Source organism: Aedes albopictus, chromosome 3, assembly GCF_035046485.1.
Source record: "Aedes albopictus strain Foshan chromosome 3, AalbF5, whole genome shotgun sequence".
Taxonomy (NCBI): Eukaryota; Metazoa; Arthropoda; class Insecta; order Diptera; family Culicidae; genus Aedes; species Aedes albopictus.
Genome location: NC_085138.1, coordinates 49565591 through 49582864, shown reverse-complemented (window position 1 = coordinate 49582864; position 17274 = coordinate 49565591). Strand labels below are relative to the sequence as shown.

The window sequence follows — 17274 nt, the reverse complement described above, 5'->3', positions numbered from 1 at the left end:
TTGCCTTAACTGGCTATAACTTTAAAATGGTCAAACTTATTGCAGTTTTTTACCCTTATTCGAAAGATTATTGAATTTTCTATCAAATGGCATCTTTGAACCGATTGGTTTAGTTGAATAACTAAGTTTTCTAGAGCAAATAGCTTAAAAGTTGTGTGTTTTAATTTGTTTTTGTCAATTATCTTTGAAAAATGCGTAATAAATTAAAATTCTTTCTTTAGCAAAGTTGTGGCCCCTGTTTCACTCTACAATTCGTTCTTTGACATCAAACTTCTATCTCTTATCGTTTTCTTGCAATTTCGATTTGAACGTCGCATTTCAGATCATAAATTTGCAATCGCCATGGTAAGCACCTTTTTGCGCACTGTGCCGCACATTTAAATCAAAATTGCAAGAAAACGATAAGAGTTAGAAGTTTGATGTCAAAGAACGAATTGTAGAATAGAACAAGGGCCACAACTTTGCCAAAGAAAGAATTTTAATTTATTACACTTGTTTCAAAGATTATTGACATAAACAAATTAAAACACGCTATTTTTAGCTATTTTGCTCTAGAAAACTTAGTTATTTAACTAAACCAATCGATTCAAAGATGCCATTTGATAGAAAATTCAATAATCTTTCGAATAAGGGTAAAAAAAACTGCGATGAGTTTGACCATTTTAAAGTTATAGCCAGTTAAGGCACACTCTGAAAAGTTTTCACGTCCAAGTTACATGAAAACATTGGTAGTTTTCGTCCACCTAACTTTTCATGTAACAATGACCTGACTAGCATGTGGCGGCACTCACAAATGAGGAACTCACGGTTACATGATTATCATGTGAACTTTACGGCGATGGTGCAGTGCCTTGTTTGAATGTTTTTGCTGATTTCTTTCAAACAATCTAAAAAAAAGCCACATTATTTTTGCTATCCTTCAATTATGTAATACATTATATTATATTATACGTAAAAACTGCAAACAATCGGTAAAACAAATAATTCACTGATTCCTTTGTTGAAATCGTTCATGCTTCAGCGTCGACTGAGTTTGTGCTCCAAGTAGGTATGTCCGATGGCTTCACTTTATTTCTAAGAACAAATACCAGTTAATAAGAAGCATCTTTTTTAAAATATTAATTTTTGAATTGTGTGTATGATTTATTATCTATTACATACCTTTTAATTTCGATTTTTACCGAGAAAATCAAATCAACGAGTAGCAAAACGAGCAAAACTAGTAGGTAAACAATGATGACCGCCATGTTGTGTACTAACTTTCTGCAGCCACTCAATTTTTCACACATGATAATCATGTAACTGGTACGTGAAATCCAGGTGACTCTGACGTGACTCTACGTAACAGTCACATGAATCATGTAAGAAGGGCAAAGTGAGTGCAAGATCGCGTCCACGTGATTTTTCATGTAGATTGGACGTGAAAACTTTTCAGAGTGGCAATAAGAGTCAAAAACATGGGGAGTTCAATAACTACGTAACGGTTGAGATTTGACCATATGCGTAGAACAATTTTTTTCACCATTTATGGTCCTCTATCACCCTTTAAAAAGTTTGCACTCGGGAGCCTAACACCCTGTATATAGATGTCTGCAGAGATTCAAAAACTCTTTGTCGCACTAATGAAAAATCTCGCAAAGAACTGTGCTGTGAGAATGTGCGTGAATAAAAGTAAAAAATATTTCCCTCGTTTTTTCCAAAGTTTTTTTTCTCACGTAAACTTTCACGCACATTCGACAACTTCGTATTGAGTACTACATACAGTAGACGTTCGCTCGCCCGCATAAACGATAACCATAAGATGTGCTTAACCACCCATTCGGGATACAATTTGAACAGTATGTGGTATTGTTGAACTGTCTACAGTACTGTCCGTGTATTGTTGCCGTTTATTAGGGCGGTGCAAACGCTTTAACTGCAATGCTTTGTAACTGCAAGTCCGCTAAGTGCAACAATTTTGCAGTTATCGCACCGCTATCCGTCAAAACGAAATGTCAACAGCGATGCGATGTTTTTCGCATGCACTTTTGTTGCAGTTCGATGTTTTACTTATGCACATAAACTGCATTCTGCAGCAACTGACAGTTCTTTGGCGTCTGTCAGTTGTTACAGTTATCGAATTTCATTCGGTTAGTGAAACGTAAACATGTTGCAGTTATCGAACGTCTACTGTATTTAAAATCTGTTCCAATTGGCCTCCTAAAATGAGGTTAGGTTTTGTAAAATCCCATTTCGTATTTTAGTGATTGAGTCGTTCCAGATAAAATTTAATGTGGGATCGGGGTCGAGATCGGGGTAGAAAAAATCATTTTATCGATAAATTTACCAAAAAAATGAAGATTAAACTGCCACAGCAAAAAAGAATGTAATATGCCTCGATGTAATTGTTGAAAATGTGTAAAAAGTCAGATGTAACTGTCTTTTTAGATGTACAATCACATTGCTTCGGTGCTAATTTACATCTTCCCTGAAATTACACCAAAATAAATTATCAATTTTCCTTTACATCACATTTGTGTAACATTTACATCGAATTAATGTGAATATTACACAGAATGAGCTGCAACCAAGTGGTTGCGCTTTAATTGTGTAGCATTACACAAAGTCGATGTCATATCGCATCTTTTAATGATGCGATATTACATCTCGCAACACTGCCGGCTTTGTTGTGATCGTCCAAGCGCAAGGCAAGTGAGCGTCCATCTTAAGTTTTCGGTGGAAAAATTATAGTCAAGACTTTTGCCAGAAATTTGTTTGTTTTCGAAGGTAATTATGATACTTGAGTTACATTATTTATGGTATTTTTATATATTTATTGTCTGTTTACTCAATACAGAATAATTTAACGCGAAGCGGAGTTCCGGACATCAAAATTAGCACTTCATCATCGTCGATCTGGAAGCCTAGCTCAACTTGGTGCTCTACGACGAATCGGCTTCTCTCCGGTGGCTGAACCGGCAACATCTATTTCGAGCTAGCTAGTTGGCCATGTGTGTTACCAGCTGCGGCAAATATGCGGTCCAAATCACCCTCAAGAATCACATGCCAACATAAACACCAAGACTAAGCGCGACTACTTGCCATTGCCGCTGCGCTGGTGGCGATTTGACTATGGTCCAGCGTGTCGTATCCCCAACACCACCGCCATCAACGAGATCTGGTCCAGGCAGTAAACTCCCGCCGATATGTCACGTAAACACGATCCGGACGATGATAGAAAGACGACGAAAAACAATCCGGAAGATCGTCAGCGGGAGACTTGGATGAAAATGAATTTGGCGAGGCTTGACCGCTCTGATGAAGGGCTTCGGAAAAGTAATCCGGAAAAGGAGAACAATGATGCAGGTATGATTCAATAATTTTAATTCTATTTCAGTATCGTTCGTTAACTTTAGCTAAGAGCAAAACTGAGTTTTCTTCCTGGCCAAGATCATGGGGTTTGAAGGTGTTTCATTCCATTTTTGACATGTAATGTTCTTTAGTAAAAGGATTGTAATCCTTCATTTATATTTATATTAGTCATAACACTTTAATGCATCTCCAATGGTTTACCTCGAACCGGCTGCTTCCTGCTGAAGTATGGCTGATAATGCGCTTCGGCATATTAGCCAGAAATGCTGGATGAAAATAATGCACCGCCAGGGGCCAGGGCTCAATAGATTCTATGCCCAAGGAGCAGTTCCAATTCGGTTGGATTTTAACCCGGGAGCGGTCGCGTCTTGTACTGAGTACACGCACCATGAAAAAAGCTCGCTTGCGGCACACAGCGTGTGCGTGGTGTCGCTGAGGGTGGCCGAAGACGCGACTGCTCGAGTGTTAAAAGTTCAAATTTTGTTTGGGATATCTTTACCATACTATTCAGCCTTTTTCTTGTATTTCTGCAGGATTTTTCTGGGCTTACATAAAAAGTTTTTTTTTTTCATTTCTCAAAAGGGGCTTCTTCAGGGGTTCCCTCAGAGTTCATAGGGGCAGGGGAGAGTCATACAAGAGCTTTTCTATTTTCTGCTGGAGTTCCTCCTGGGATTCGTTAATGATTTTTTAAGAGTTTCTTCTTGGACTTCTCCAAAAGTTCCATTTAAATTCATTCAGAATATCCAGGGGGATTCATCCACGAGGTCTTTTCTTGACTCCTCTATCTGAAATTCCTTCTGGTTTTAGCTCCATGTTTCGGCTCCATCTGGTATTTCTCGAAGCGTTCATTATGAGATTTGTACTTGACGATTTCTACATATGATTTCCCTAAAATTTTCTTCTGAGACTCAAGAGTCCCTTCTTCTGGAATTCCTTCAAGAGTTCCTTCTGCAAAATTTTCCAGGGTTTTTTTTTCTGGAATTCATCCATAAGTCCCTTCTGGAATTTTTCTCTAGGCTTTGGATTGGAATTCCAGTTCAACTTTGCATCAGAGCCATACACAAACAAATCTCACTCATATATGCCATTTTGTTATTTTTTCTTCTAAAAAAATACGAATTTAGCCAGGCCAAATCAACTATCATGGCAATATTATTTAACAAATTTATTATTTTTACCATTGAAACTTAATACTAATTTTATTTCCTTTTGGATTCAAACATTACTGCTAAAGATTGAGGAATTCTGAGAATGTTTGAGAATTATCCGAAAATTCCAAATTGTTTCCCGATAGAATGAATTGCCCTGTTAATTGAAGGATTTTCCAGGGAAGTGGAAAGGGATTATTTTATTTGTAGATACCCATAGTAATTTCGTAAGAATGTTCAAAAGAGGACTTGTCTTAAATCAGTCATGATTTTTTTTAAAGTTTATTCATATATTTTACTACAAGTTTTCAAAGGAATCCTCAAAATTATCAAACGAATTCAGTTTCAAAGTAAACTCAAATTAATTTCAATTTTCTTTAGAAACCATGATGGATCTGCCTTTAAAATTCTATTAAAGTTCAATAGAATTTCGCTGGAAATATACGTTGAAGTTATTTTGCCACATAATTTTATAGAGGAATCTCTACATATATGGTATGTGGGGGCAAGATGAGTCAGTGCCGTTTATTACCGTACTATATATTTTACGAATGTTCCAACAATTTTGCTAGATGAGCAACGTGGACCCACAATAAAGTGATGTATTCATTCTAAATTTCTTTACGTTCCTTGTACAGGAATAAATAAAATGTGTTTTCGTTATACTCCTTATGCTATACATTCCATATATCTACGTGTAATGTGTAGGCGGGGCAAGATGGGTCACCCTTAGTTTTCGGCGTATTTGCATAGCAATTTATTGAAGCAACGAGAGCGCTGAAAATTTGTGTACATAATTTTAATATTGTTATGCAAAAAAAACATAGATTTTTAGTGTCCGTTTATGGATGCCTGCCTGAACAAAATTTTTCTAGTTCATAGAAAATACTACCAATATGTATCATCTTTGCCTTTATCTAATATGTACGTATGCGAAGCTTAGATCAATAGAGAAACTAGAGAATATATGGTATTTCCTGTTGGAGAAAAATCTAGGTTTGTATTAGCTGACCCATCTTGCCCCTGTACAAATAAGGTGGGGCAAGATGGGTCAGGTTTTTAAAATCTCTTATCAAGAAACAGGTTTCTAACTCTATGAACTTTCCATCATTTTATGTCATAGTTGACTAGTGTATTTAAGAGTCGTGGTAGAAAACAGAGAAGTTTGATTTGTATTTAGAAAGTTATAGGAATTCATTTCTTAGGTGACCCATCCTGCCCCCCCCCCCCCCTACTATACTGTATCAGAAATACTCCATGAAACAATCCCTGGCCAAGTTCGCAGGGTTTGGCGGTATTAAAGTGAAGGTTACTGTAATGTAGTATTCTTTAGTGAATCATATCACCTTTTTAACACTTTAATGCGCCTCCAACGGTTCATCACGAACCGGCTGCAGCAGATGGAGTATGGCTGATCATATGTTTTTGCATATTCATCAGACATGCTCGATAAACACGGAGGGACCGCCGGGGCTCAATAGATTCTATACCCAAGCAATAGTTCCAAGTTGGTTGGATTTGAGAAGGTTTTGAGGATCGTTACAAATCCTACTAGAAATATTATAGGTTTTGTAACAGGTTTTGAAAACTTTTTATTGCCAGTAGACTTGAAAATGCTGTTTGGGCTTTCTTTCCCACGTTTTTTGGTTGATTTTGATTTACTACTATATTTACAATAATTTGAGTAATTTACAATAATTAAGCCAGGGGATGCGTTGATAATAGCAGAATAGCAGAATAATTTGAGCAATTTACAATAATTAAATATATTTAAATTAGTAATTTTATCAAAACAAATTTGTTGTTTTTTTTAATATTACAATGATATCCAGTTATATTCTCTTTACATAAATCTGGTAAAATCAACCGAAAAGTAGGAAGGAAAGTTGCAGCACATAATAGTGCTGATAGATTCGAAGCTAACGTGCGAACAATGGATTACTGCACGATACTACTGGCCTGCTTGCTCTCACACATGGTTTGACGTTTGAGCGGTGACGACACCGCTCAAACTCCAAATTATCTTTGGGAGTGAGCGGGCCGGCCCAAGATCGTGCAGTGGACCATACTTTAACACTTTATTGACGTCAATGCGTTCGACGTGACATTTTGGACAAAAACTGATTGTTTCTAAGCTGAAGGACGTTACTTGTGTATGACTAGGCTGACATTTCTAGGTTACGGGGAGAAAATGACTTGGTTTATCTAGGTAGGACCGATAAGACAAATGAACGGATTGGCTCTGTTTTAATAGTTAGGTTGTTTTCGTTTCTCGTATCAGTGGAAGCTTATGCATGACATGTTCAAAACTAGTGTCTATCATTGGGGATGGCGCCAGTGCTGTAGGTGGCTACCAACATAGGTGTTATCGCAGTAAAGGTTGTTGTCTTCAATTGGTATTTGACCATAATTAATTCAACTATACATTTTACATAATATTTCTTGGAGATAGCATAGGCACAGTTGTCAACATAGACAGCATTTTGTGTTATGTTATTTCCAAGAAGTAATAGCAAGGATATAAACATTCCTGGTGCTTCAGGTTTCGCGGGTAAAGATTTATTCTGATAGCTTCATATACTTCACATGACTGAGGGTAGACAGACATGACTAATACATCTACGGGAGGGAAAATGCAAAATTTTGATTAAAACTACTTAGGCACAATGTAAAAACTAGTGTTAAATTGGGCAACATAGCCTATTCCGTCTAAACATTGGTCTAGGTAGAGATGAAATTTGAATAACGGGTTCAGCCTTGACAATCAAGCTGTCACGCAGCTCCAACTGAAAACCCATAAAAAAAAAAGAAATACTCCATGAAACAATGTTTTTTTTAAATTTCTGTCCAAGGGCACTACGAGACATTAAAATCAAATGTTAGTTAGAGTGATAACTTTAACGATTTTCCCAAGAGATTCCATTCAAACATCGCTCAAATTTTTCAAGAGGAATTCCTTTGGAGATTCCTCCAGTAGCCACAGAAATCCATTAGGTGATTTTGAAGAGATTTTTTCTCTGAAATTCTTTCAAGATGATTAATTTCAGATTTGTAAAAGAGGCATTCTTTTTAAGGTTGCATCCAAAATAAGTTTCTTGGATGATTTTTCCAATTCCTCCAGAAATTCCTCCAGACACTCCGCAGATTCTCCAAAGAGAAATTTCTTCGGGGATTCATTCAAGATGTTTTTTTTTTACATTTTTAAAAAAGATTTTTTGGGAAATGTCTCCAAGAGAATTTCCTTCAAAGAAATTTCGAAATAAATTCAACTAGGCAGAATTCCTTCAGAGATATCTTCAAGAGGAATTCATTCAGCGATTTTTTTAAGTGAATCTTAATCAAAGATTTTTCCAAGAGAAATCCCTTCGAATATTTTTCAAAGATGAATTGCTTCGGAATTTCCTCAAAGAGGAGCTTCTTGGGAAGATTCTTCGGAAATTTTTCCAATAGATTTTCCGAAATGAGAATTCTTCGTTAAGGGTCGTAAAAGTTGGCATGATAGAGATTTGGCATAAAAAGAAGTGTGCATGTTGATTATGCCAAATAAACGCCATTTTTAAGCATAGCTTTATGCCAAATAGAATTTTACCAAATGTCGGCGATGCTTCCAAGAGAAATTCTTCGGAGATTTTTAGAAGAAATTTCTTTTTCGATGATTTTTTCCTAGAGAAATTCTTTCTGAGATTTCTTCAAGAGGAGTTTCTTCCAGGTTTTTTAAGAGATCTTTCTCGGAGATCCAAAGCAAGTTTCTTATCTTCTTTTCCCAAGAGAAATTCTTTCGGAGATTCTTCCAAGAGGAATTTCTTGGGGAATGGATCACTAGAATAACTAAAACGGCCGCTATGGAATGAACAAATAGCGCCACCGTAGCCTTGTGTGTTTGACATAATTCCACTGCTGTCACAATGCTTAAGCCCATATACTGTGGCGCCTTTGTTTACATGTGGCCATCCAAGAGGATTGTTTTTAGATTGTTCAAAGATCAATTCATTCGGGAGATGTCTCTAAAAGGAATTCCTCCGATTTGTTTTTTTTTTTCTGGATAAATTTTCTCGGAGATTCCTTTAAGAGAATTTGCTTTAGCGATTTCTTCCAAGAGATTTTTTTTTTCGAAGATTCTTGTAAGAGGAAGATTTTTCCATGAGGAATTCTTTAGAAGGGGAAATTTCATCGTGAATTCTTTTAATAAAAGATCCTTGAGAATCCTTGAGAAATTTCATCGGAAATTTTACCGAGAGATTCCTCTCCATCCATTTAGTACGTCACGCTAAATTTGACAATTCTCAACCCCCTCCCCCCTTCGTACGGGGTTTTCCTTTACTTAAAACATTGCTTGTCACACTTCCGAGAACCCCCTCCCCCCTATGAGCGTGACGTAGTTTATGGGGTCCATCCAATACATATTAATACATCCATCCAATACAAATTAATACAAATCAAAATTCACGTAATTTGCAACTGCCAAAATTTCAGCAAATTTTTTTCATTAGAAAATGAGCATCGTATCGTCAAACATGGCAATTTTGTATGAAAATCAGTTGGTGGTGTTATGGTTTTGTCCAACATTGTATGAACTGCAAAGAAAAATTTCTTCCGAGATTCTTACAAGAGAAGTTCCCCCTACCCCCTGAATAGAGTTTTTCGGAAGTTCCTGCAAGAAGAATTCTCCAACAGAGTTTTCTCGGAAGTTCCTTCAGGAAATATTTCTTCGCAGGTTCGGAGATTCCTGCAAGAGGAATTTCTTCAGATATTCTTCCTTGGAGATTCTTTCCCCCTCCGAGAAGGGTTCTTGCCAAAATGCCCCAAGATTCTTATGGAATTTTTCGACAAGAGGTTCTTTCGAAGATTCTTAAATATTCCTAAAAATATGGATTCAAAAAAGATAAATTTTTCGAGAATGCCTCCAAAAGGATTTTTAGAGATTTTTTTTTTCCAAAAGTAAGGTATGAAGATTCCTCCAAGAAAATGTTCAGGGATTCTTCCAAAAAGAATTCTATTGTAAAGTTCCTTCGGAAATTTACCCTAGAGAAAATCCTTCGGCGATTCCTAACAAATTTCCGAAAATTATTCCAATAGTTTCCACGTTCATTTACCAGAAATTTTTCCGAAGAAGTATCCTAGAGATTTTTCATAGAGGACATCTTTCGGAAATTCTCCCAAGAGAAAAACTATCCAGCGATCCCTCCTGGAATACCTTCCGGCAATGTAATAAAAATCGGGACTATCTAGGTGTTTATTCGACGAATCTTACACAGAAGAATCCCAAGAGTAGTTTCTGAGAGTAATTTCCGGGAAAACTTAATGAAATAAGTAGGCTCGGATTAAGAATTGTGAAGGCGCGAGGCTGGACCGGATGTGAGGGCCCCTCGGAGCTACAAAAGCGATAAGCAAAAAAAATTTTTTTTTGCAAACATCACTTGAGCAATGTGAATGCAGCAACCAATATTTTGGGGAGGGGGGGTAGTGGTTCAAAATGTGGCGGCCCACAGTGGTCCAGATTTCAAAATACCTGGCAAAAATGACTAAATCCTAGTAGTCTGCTAGTTTAAGTCTATGTATTGGAACATGATTTAGCTCTTAGTTTCATATTTGTGACATTTTCATAATTTGTCGGTTTCTTCGAACGAAATCCGAACAAAATTACCGTTTTTCATACAATTTGGCTATGTAAATAACATCATGGTGTTAGTGTTTTGGCAGCTCTTGGCAGCTGCATTTTTCCTTAATCAATTATACATACTGAAACGAGCATTTGAGCGGAATATGCCGGAGGGGAGTAGCGGGGAGCGATTTGTAAGACACTTTGAAGCCGAACTGTAAGAATTGTTCGAACTAATGACTTGTTATGTCAATTTTGGAGCCAAAAGTGTTATTTTAATCTCTCGCTCCGTTGCAGATGTTTGATATACACAACACAAGAATTTACGTATACACTTTTGGAATTATTTGAATAACGAATATTACTCATACTTTTGTAGTGGTTGAGCTCGAGTGTGTCCTTTATAAAAAAATCGGTAATTTTTTCGACAGCAACTATTCAGTGCTGTAACAAGGTTTAAAGTCAAAATTTTTAAATTCTTTAAATGCTATTCAATGCTCCTGATAATATAGATGAATGCTTGATATACATTGACTCATTGAAGACATGTTCGAAAATTGAGTTTTTGCCAGCTTTTCTTAAAACTGGACCTCTGTGGGCCCAGGAATATGGTATGGCCTTTCCTGGCGCTGAAAATAAGGATGGAGTGCTTTCCTAGAATAATTCCAAGAGGAATTCCCAGTAGGTGAGAAAATCACATGAAGGAATTTCTGCAGTTATGCCAGTTTGTATGCCAGATGAATTTTTTCAGAGGATCAGATCGTAGTAGTCAATGCGCGCGTACGGACGCTTCAAGTTTTTGCGCTATCATTTTTTTTCGCGTCCAAAAATTTTAACTTTTGGGAGCGATGGGATTTTGGGCTTTTTTCTAAAACAAAAATCGAATTCTAACAGGTTGTGCTGTTGTCGTCGCGTCAGTTCGTTGTGCGCGTCTTCGTTTTCCGTGTGATTTTCGGTGTGGTCAGTGTTCATGGTGTTCTTCCTACTGGACGTAATTAACACGAACAACAAACCAGATGCGCAACATTTCTCGCAGGATGAAGGTTTGCCCTCGTTGGATTTTGCGTTTGAGAGGCGTCCTGACTCCTGGAAGTGGTTCGGCGATTTCGAGTCTTTCTGACTTCAGGAATAAGGTTTTGTTTCTAAACAGGAGACAAATTTGATGAGATCTTCCTAATTTTACTTTCCATTGTTTATTTATTATATAATTGTACAATTTCAATTTCATATTACGGGGATTATATACACTTACACGGAGGGGTAGCCTAAGGGGGTTAATTGAACTGATGACCGGACTTAAGTTCGTGGAGTAGCCAGTCTTTTGTCATGAGCTAGCAACTTTATGTTGACTACCGAAGGAATTCAGCGATTTTAACTCACCCTGCTACAACAAACCATCAGGTAGATCATTCCCTCCCGGAATGATTCTGCAGTCATAGGTAATCCTTGCGCTGATGGTGGGTACACATTAATCATCATCATCATCATCAGACGAATTTTTTCAGAGGATGATTTTTTAAGAGGAATTTTACCCTGAGAGACTACTAATAAATTTAAAAAAAAGACACGGACACCGTCTTCAACCAAAGCTGTACAGACTGAACGAAACTTAACACTAGACAACGGACATGACACGTATTACGAGCACCAGTGGATACGAGGAAGAAACATTTCTTGCGAAAAGTTTCATCACTCGGAGTGGGAATCAGGGCCCTACATTTTCAATTTCAATTGAAATTTTCAGGCGAAGTTTGTAAACAATGTTTTCAATCGTCAATGGAAACAAGGAGCCGTCGTCGTCGCCCAGTCCGACTGTCATCGTCACCGATGAACCGACGGTGCTGCGCCGTCGCAGATGCCGCTTTGTTTCGCACTCACAAGCTCACGCACGCTCGTTCGACATCGAATGAATTTCTCTGTTATAACTCAATTAACGAATGTAACAACCGACAAATCTGTGTAATGTTGATGTATGCTATGCATATTTTACTGAAATAGTCTATTACCAATAAAAAAAGTTAAGCAAACATACATTTTAGATAATTTGAAAATTTCAATTGAAGCCCAGTCGGTGTGAAAATGAGCCGCCGCCCGTCGTTGCGTCGAAGAAAGCGACAAGAAGGACGGATGAAGCGAAGCGCTTGAATGTTGTTGTGAATGTTCCCGTCGTCGGCGTCTGTCCGATGCTGATGGGCGCTCGCTTTCAGCGTCATGTTTTGGTTTCGACGATGTAGGCCCCTGGTGGGAATCGAACCCTCACCCCATGGCGTGGTACGATTATACGCTTGGTGACGCTAACTGCACGGCCACGAAGCTCCATAGCTTGATTTTTTTGGAAATCCCAGAAGGAATTTCTAGAGGAATCCCAGAATAAAACTACTATCTGCACAGCACAGAAAATCAGGACATTTCAGACATTTTTACTAATAAGGATTTGTTCAGCCAATGTTTGCCAAAATAAGTCCAAAATCAGGAGATGTCCTGCTAAATCAGAACGGATGGTAACCCTATCTCAGAAAGAACTCATGAGGAAATCCCAGTAGAAACTTCCGGGTGAACCTTAAAAATATATTTAAGGAATCGCTTAACGAACTTCTGGGGCAATCTCCAAAAGAATCCCTAGAGAAATCATAGAAGGAACTTCTGGTGGAATCCCAAAGAAAATCTTAGAAAGATCTCCTGAATAAATCTCATTGGAAATCTTGAAATTAATTCCTGGAGGAATCCTAGAAGGAATCTTAGAAAGAACTACTGAAAGAATTCCAGAAGGAACTGTTAAAGTCAAGGTTAAAGTCTTGGAGCAAGACACAGTGCTGGAGAGTACATTTTCCTTCACAGAGATGCTCAGAATTTCTCCGGATTGCTCCCGTTTTTACTGGGGTGTTGCCTGATTTATCGCAAAATCAAAACAATATTGCCCGATATCCCGCTTTTCTAGCAGTTTTAGGAGTGTTTTTCGACAAATTTCGTCGATCATTGTCGAAAAGAGTTACTCAGAATTTCTCAGAGTTACTCTCGTTTGCACAGTGTCTTGCCCCTAGGTTAAAGTAGTATCAGAATAAACCTCTGGAGGACTAAAAAAACTATTAACGGAATTTCAGAAGAAACTACTGGAGAAATCCCATAGGCACTCCTAGTGGCATCTCAGAGGGATTTTTTTTTTTCAAAATTTCAAAGGTAACTCCTGGAAAAACTAGAAGAATAACACAAATAACCCTAGTAGTAACTCTAGTAACTCCTGGAGGAATCCCAGATGTATATCAAAAAGAACTATTAGAGAAATCCCTGGATAATTCCAGAAGGAACAATTTGAGGAACTCCCAGATGGGTCTGCTGGTAGAACGCCAGAAGGAATTCTTGGAGAAATTCTTAAGGAAATCATAGGGAAATTTTTGAAAGAATCTAAGAAACAACTCTTAGAGGAATCTCAGAAGGATGTGCTGGAGGAATCCCTGAGGGAATCTCAGAAGTTACTTCTAGAGAAACCATAGAAAGAAGTTCTGTGGAAATCCAAACAAGAACTCCGGAGGGTATACCAGAAAAACTTCTGCAATTAAATCCTGTAGGAATCCCAAAATGAATTTCTAAATTACCCCAGGAGGAACTCTTGCTGCAATCTCAGAAAGAACTCCTAGAAGAATCCCAGTGGGATTCCTAAGTATAATTGCTGAAGGAACTCCAGAGAGAGCTCCTGAGGAATTCCCAACAGAAACTCCAAAGGTGATCCTAGAAAAAACTCCTGAGTGAATTCTAGAAGGATCTACTGGAGATTTTCCTGAGGGTATCCTAAAGTAACTCTTGCAGGAATCCCAGAAAGAACTCCTGATAATTCCTAACAGGAACTCTGGAGGGTATCCTAGAAGGAACTCCTGGAAAAGTTCCTGGAAGAACTACTGGAGGAATCCTAGTAGCAACTACTCTGAGAAATTCTTGGAGGAATCTTTGATGGAACTCCTAAAGGAATTCCAGATGGTACTCTTGAAGGAACCCTAGACCAAACTGATGGAGGAATCTCAAACAAAAATTCAGGGGAGATCGCAAAAGGAACTCCTGAAAAAATCCCAGAAGGAATTCCGGGTGCAATCTCAGAAAGAACTCCCAGGGGAAAATAGGAAAAAAAAAAAATCCAAAAAGTTCTTGAAGCATTACCAGATGGAACTTCTTTAAAAATCTCACAAAGAATTCCTGGAGGAATCCCAGAAACAATTTATAGAGGAATTTTTCAAGGAATTTTTGAAGGAATCTCATAAGGAACTTCTGGAAGAATTTCACAAACAAAAATTCTAGAGGAATCATAGAATGAACTTTTTGGGGAATCCCAGAAAGATCTATCCAGGTCTGCAACATGAAAAAAAATCTGAATACTTAAGTGGAATGGTTCTTGAACAAAATTCTGGTACCGTTCCTGCAGCTGGAAATCCTAGATAAAAATGTTACGTTCTTGACAAGAATTTCTTGTGAAGTTCTTTTTTCGTTTCTACGAGAAATTCATAGGAATTTTCTGGCAGAACCCTATCGAGAACTCTTCCCAGACAAAAAAAAAAAGAAAAAAGTTCTTCGCGTAAAATTCCCAGATATAATGATCAAGTTCGATTATTTATTTCAATTAATAGACACTAATATTTTGTTGCATGTTTCAGAAGGAACTATTGGATAAGTCTCAGTACGATCTACTGGAGATTTTCCGGAGGGAATCCTAGGAGTTACTCTGGCAGGAATCCCAGAAAGAACTCATGAGAAATCCAAACAGGAATTCCGGAAGGCATCCTAGAAGGAACTGCTGGAAAAGTCCCTGGAAAAACTACTGAAGGAATCCCTGCAGAAATTAATGGAGAAATCTTTGATAGAACTCCTAAAAGAATTCCAAATGGAACTTTTGAAGGAATCCCAGACCAAACTGATGGAGGAATCTCAAAATAAAATTCTGGGGAATCGCAAAATGAACTCCTGAAAGAATCCCAGAAAGAATTCCGGGTGCAGTCTCAGAAAGAACTCCTAGAGGAGAAACCCAGAAACAATTTTTGGAGGAATTATTCAATGAACTTTTGGAGGAATCCCATAAGAAAATTCTGGAAGAATTTCAGAAATCAATCGTACAGGAATTCCAGAATGAATTTTTTGGGGTAGTCCAGAAAAAAACTCCCTGGGATATCAAACAAAAAACTCCGGATGGAAGCCTAGAAGTTACTTCTGAAGGAATCGCAGTAGGAACTACTGGAGAAATCTCCGCAAAGAATTCCTGGAGGAATCTTTGATAGAACTCCTAATTTAGGAAAAAAAATAATACCAAAAGGAACTCTTGAAGAAATCTCAGAACAAATTGCTGGAAAAATCACAGACAAAACTTCTGGGGCATCTTCAAAGGAACTCCTGGAGGAATCAAAGAAGAAATTATTTGAGGAAATCCAGAAGTAACTTTTTGTGAAACCTCACAAGGAACATTTGGAAGAATTTTAGAAGCTATTCTTTAAAGAACCCTAAAATTCCGAAGGAATTCTAGAAAGAACTTCTGGAAAAATCTCAGACGGAACTTCTTGAAGAATTACAACACTACAGGAACAATTTCAGAAGGAATCCCGGCCGGAATAAATGAAAAATACTGGAGGAATACCAGAAGTAACTTTTGGAGGAGTCTCACCAGCAATTGCTGAAAAATCCCAGAAGAAACTCCTACAGGAATCCCAGAAGGAACTCCGGGGTAAATCCTGAAAGGAACCCCTAGATGAATCTCAGCAGGCACTCATGGACGAATCCCAGTTAATACTCCTGAAGGCATCGTTAGCATATTTCATATAAAAATATCAGGAACTTCTGTTGGAATCACAGATCTTTTGGAAAAATCCCAAAAGTAACTGATGAAAGAATCCTGGAGGAATCCCGGAAAAACAAGTGGAGGAATCCCAGAAGTAAATTTTGAAGAAGTCCCAAAAAAAAAACTCCTGGAGTAAACCCAAAGGGACTTTTGAAGAAATTTCAGGGGGTAATTTATAAAAATAAACTGGTCACCAGCAGAACTTTATTGCAATGAATTCCCTAGATAGTCAAGTGCAGGGCTGAAAATCTTATTAATGAAGGAAACAAATCTGAATACTAAAGTGGAATGGTCCTTGAACAAAATTCTGGTACCATTTCTGCAGCTGGAATTCCTAGATAAAAATGTGACAGGAACTTCTTGTAGATTTTTTTTTCTTTTGTACGAGAAATTCTTTGGAATTTTCTGGCAGAATCCTGTCAAAAATCCTTTTCTGAGAAAAAAGGAAGATGTTATATACTTACTTATAATCAATTAATTATTACATTCTTTGACACTTAAACTAAGTGTTCTGTGTATAGTTACACACTATCATCCTAATTAGGTAAAATAAATGTTGGCTATTATTAATATTTATTAATAGCATATTACACTCGGACTCGATATATATTCTTTCAAGTTTGATTATTGCAAATCATAGGTACTAACATTTTGTTGTATGTTTCAGATTGACTATACAGCCGTCTTCAAGTCAGTGTTACATCACACTGTCGGTGTCGGGATAAGCGCGGAATGAGAGAAGCAGCTTGAGGAGCCATATAGCCGAACAAGTTATTGTGCAGGCTCTGACCCAGCTGAGTTGGAAGAAAACGACAGATGAACCTAGAATAATAACAAATATAACAAATCTCTAAATAAATACACAAAACAAATCTGGTTCAAACTTAGTTTATCTATGCACTATTGTTTTCTCTTCTGTGGCTGATTAAATTATGTTTTTATCCTTTTTCGATTTTAGTTTAGTGTAGCTCTAGTGTTTCCTTCAGCTATACGTAAATATGACCGAAAAAGGATGAAAATGTAATTTAATCTGCCATTAAAGAGCATTTCAAATCGTTTCTATTTTACATCGGTTCAATTACGTTGTATGCGTGTACGTCGGATTTATTACATCGCGCAAATTACATCGGATCTGTTTATTACATCCAAAGCCTTCGTGTACATCGGGCTGTGTAATATTCATCGATCGATGTAACGACCTGGTTGCAGCGATTTCGATGTAATATTCAACAACTTTTTTTGCTGTGGATGGGAAACTGGTATTTCTCTTTCAAACTTCTAAATTTTCACGACATAACCTCTACTTTTAATTGCCAATAGGGTTGTTTAGTGAATAAAATATTGCTATTTTCTATAGCCTAATT

General features: G+C 37.5%; 1 long non-coding RNA gene across 1 annotated transcript; it reads left to right on the top strand.

Annotated features, from left to right (window-relative positions):
• The first annotated feature begins 1967 nt into the window (after positions 1–1967).
• LOC115265411 (uncharacterized) lies at positions 1968–16797 on the top strand. The gene is made up of 3 exons (XR_003896647.2): positions 1968–2766; positions 2837–3345; positions 16578–16797. It is a non-coding gene; the product is annotated as an uncharacterized LOC115265411 (long non-coding RNA).
• The last annotated feature ends 477 nt before the right edge of the window (positions 16798–17274 follow it).